Source organism: Triticum urartu, chromosome 7, assembly GCF_003073215.2.
Source record: "Triticum urartu cultivar G1812 chromosome 7, Tu2.1, whole genome shotgun sequence".
NCBI classification, from domain to species: domain Eukaryota; kingdom Viridiplantae; phylum Streptophyta; class Magnoliopsida; order Poales; family Poaceae; genus Triticum; species Triticum urartu.
The window spans coordinates 675,591,358-675,594,315 of record NC_053028.1 but is presented as its reverse complement, the minus strand read 5'-3'; the positions used below and the strand labels follow the sequence as shown (position 1 = coordinate 675,594,315).

The 2,958-nt window shown below is 43.8% G+C and overlaps 1 pseudogene; it reads right to left on the bottom strand.

The window, feature by feature from the left end:
* Positions 1-385: 385 nt before the first annotated feature.
* Positions 386-524, bottom strand: LOC125526145 (annotated as a pseudogene).
* Between the last annotated feature and the right edge of the window lie 2,434 nt (positions 525-2,958).

The following is a 2,958-nucleotide window of genomic DNA, read 5'->3' as shown; positions in this document are numbered from 1 at the left end:
TGTTTGGACTCCGTTTGATATTCCGTTTCTTCGAAACACTGAAATAGGCAAAAAAAAACAGCAATTTTGGGCTGGGCCTCCATTTAATAGATTAGTCCCAAAAGTAATGTAAAAGTGGAAAAAAGCCCAATATGGTCCAAAACAGTAGATAAAGTAGCATGGAGCAATCAAAAATTATAGATACGTTGGAGACGTATCAGCGACTGCCTCCCCTGTTTCCACGGTTTGGAGAAGTTGCGGTTGCAGTCACCGCCGCCACCGCCGCCTTGCTTGTTGGGGAAGCCACGCCCGCGATCACCGCCGCCGCCGTTTGACTTGTTGAAGCGCTCGCGTGCCGCCACATTTGCAGACGACTAAGAGGACCCGCCACACAGATTGATGTGAGTCTTGAAGCTTAGGAGCTGCGAGTACAGCTCCGGAACCCTGACAGGCTCGACCCGTGAACACATGGTAGATACAGCGGGGTCGAACTCCTCATCGAGTCCAGTGAGGATGTGAGAGACAACATCTTCCTCGTCCACCTTCTTTCCTGAAGAAGCTAACTCATCACAATGTGTTCTGACCTTACCGACATACTCAGCGACTGAGAGGTTGCCCTTCCGGAGGTTCGCCAGTGCAATCCTGACATTGACGGTCTGTGCGCGGGTATGCGACACCAGCATCCCTTGCACAATATTCCATAGCTCAGCTGCGGTGTGGCACATTGCAACTTGGATGGCCATCTCGCGCGGCAGTGTGGTCAACAGGTAAGAGATGAAAACCAAGCTTTAGCACGATCTCTAAGCAAAAAAGGAAATAGCTTCAATTTAACAATATCATTATTGGCATCTTTCTTCTTTTGCATATCACATAAATCAACGAAGCTATTTAGATGAGTAGCGGCATCTTCACTAGGAAGGCCGGCGAATTGATCTTTCATAACAAGATTCAACAAAGCAGTATTGATTTCGCAAGATTCAGTATTGGTAAGAGGAGCAATCGGAGTGCTAAGGAAATCATTATTGTTGGTATTGGTAAAGTCACACAATTTGGTATTATGTTGAGCCATCGCGAAAAACAAGCAATCCAACACACGAGCAAACAAAAGGCAAGCGAAAAAAGGCAAACGGAAAAGAGAGGAGGAGATTGGGAAAGAGAGGGCAAATAAAACGGCAAGGGTGAAGTGGGGGAGAGGAAAATGAGAGGCAATTGGCAAATAATGTAATGCGGGAGATAAGGAATTGTGATGGGTACTAGGTATGTTGACTTTTGCATAGACTCCCTGGCAACGGCGCCAGAATTCATCGGTCTCAACAAACACACCGCAAAAAGAAGATTACATCGAATAGATCTCCACGAGAGAGGGGGAGAACATTGTATTGAGATCCAAAAAGAGAGAAGAAGCCATCTAGCTACTAACTATGGACCCGAAGGTCTGAAGTAAACTACTCACACTTCATCGGAGAGGCTATAATGTTGATGTAGAAGCCCTCTGTGGTGGATTCCCATTCCGGCGGAGCTCCGGAACAGGCCCCAAGATGGGATCTCATGGATACAAAAAGTTGCGGCGGTGGAATTAGGTTTTTGGCTCCGTATCTGATCGTTTAGGGGTACATAGGTATATATAGGAGGAAGAAGTACGTCCGTGGAGCAAAGGGGGGGCCCGCGAGGCAGGGGGCGTGCCGTGGGGGGGGGCGCCCTCCACCCTCATGGCCACCTCCCTCCTTTATTGACGGAGGGTCCAAGTCTCCTGGATCATATCTGTTGAGAAAATCACGTTCGCGAAGGTTTCATTCCGTTTGGACTCTGTTTGATATTCCGTTTCTTCGAAACACTGAAATAGGCAAAAAAACAACAATTCTGGGCTGGGCCTCTGGTTAATAGGTTAGTCCCAAAAGTAATATAAAAGTGGAAAATAAAGCCCAATATGGTCCAAAACAGTAGATAAAGTAGCATGGAGCAATCAAAAATTATAGATACGTTGGAGACGTATCAGGCATCCCCAAGCTTAATCCTGCTCGTCCTCGACTAGGTAAATGATAAAAAGAAATTTTTTTGATGCGGAGTGCTACTTGGCATAATTTCAATGTAATTCTTCTTAATTGTGGTATGAATATTCAGATCCGAAAGATTCAAGACAAAAGTTCATATTGACATAAAAATAATAATACTTCAAGCATACTAACAAAGCAATCATGTCTTCTCGAAATAACATGGCCAAAGAAAGTTATCCCTACAAAATCATATAGTCTGGCTATGCTCCATCTTCCCCACACAAAATATTTAAACCATGCACAACCCCGATGACAAGCCAAGCAATTGTTTCATACTTATGACATTCTCAAAACTTTTTCAATCTTCACGCAATACATGAGGGTGAGCCATGGATATAACACTATCCGTGGAATAGAATGGTGGTTTTGGAGAAGACAAAAAGAGGGAAGATAGTCTCACATCAACTAGGCGTATCAATGGACTATGGAGATGCCCATCAATAGATATCAATGTGAGTGAGTAGGGATTGCCATGCAATGGATGCACTAGAGCTATAAGAATATGAAAGCTCGACAAAAGAAACTAAGTGGGTGTGCATCCAACTCGCTTGCTCACGAAGACCTAGGGCATTTTGAGGAAGCCCATCATTGGAATATACAAGCCAAGTTCTATAGTGAAAATTCCCACTAGTATATGAAAGTGACAAAATGAGAGACTCTCTATCATGAAGAACTTGGTGCTACTTTGAAGCACAAGTGCGGTAAAAGGATAGTAACATTGTCCCTTCTCTCTTTTTCTCTCATTTTTTTATTTGGGCCTTTTCTCTTTTTTTATGGCCTCTTTTTTTTAGTCCGTGGTCTCATCCTGACTTGTGGGGTAATCATAGTCTCCATCATCCTTTCCTCACTTGGGACAATACTCTAAAAATGATGATCATGACACTTTTATTTTCTTACAACTCAACAATTAAAACTCGATACTTAG